Source organism: Galeopterus variegatus, unplaced genomic scaffold, assembly GCF_000696425.1.
Source record: "Galeopterus variegatus unplaced genomic scaffold, G_variegatus-3.0.2 Scaffold5381, whole genome shotgun sequence".
Lineage (NCBI taxonomy): Eukaryota > Metazoa > Chordata > Mammalia > Dermoptera > Cynocephalidae > Galeopterus > Galeopterus variegatus.
This window is the reverse complement of record NW_007731492.1, coordinates 154,886-155,648: the sequence shown is the minus strand read 5'-3', so window position 1 is coordinate 155,648 and position 763 is coordinate 154,886.

Here is a 763-nt window from a genome sequence, read left to right as displayed (position 1 = left end):
ATGAAAAGTTAAACAGTAAATATTTCAAAATGGCCCTGAAGATAAGAAGGCAAACGCAAGTCTTGGCCCTGTGATACAAGGATGTGGGCGAAGGGACCTCTGACTCTGGAGAGTGAAACAGAAGAGGGGTTGGCTTCCAGGAATGTCTGATTTTTTTTTAATATGACAAGAAGGCAAACAGTGCAATGAGTGAAGAAGATGATGCTATAGGCTAGTTTGTTAATAGAGGGTCAAGGTTTCCGGGGAACAGAGTAGACAGCGTTAGCAAAAGATTAGCAGTAGAAGGACAATTAGGAGAGTGATAGAAACACCCAAACTGTGCAGATGAGAGGAAATAGTGCACACCTGAAACAAGTGACTGGGGGGTGGGGGCTCACATTTGGGGCTGAGGAAGAACTTGACAAAGGATAGGATGTATAAGAATATTACTGAACTCAAGTGCTCAACCGGATGTCTCATAAAAAGATGTTAGCAGCCAAAGACTCAGAATATAATAAAGGCTATGGGAAGAGCATGCTTTCTGTGTGCCAGTAAACTTCTGATATGTTTTCCTGAGTCAGTCCATCTACCCTTGGGCAACTCTGATTGCCAAAAAGAACTTCATTGATTTAAGACACCTCTTCCTATGAATTTCATTGACCATCAAGTTTCATCTGTTGGGGTCACATGCAACACGCACACAAATACTTTTCTACTTTGAAGACAGGTATCGTGTGCAATCAGAGTCCTTTTTTCTTGAGACTGAACATGCCCATCACTTTAC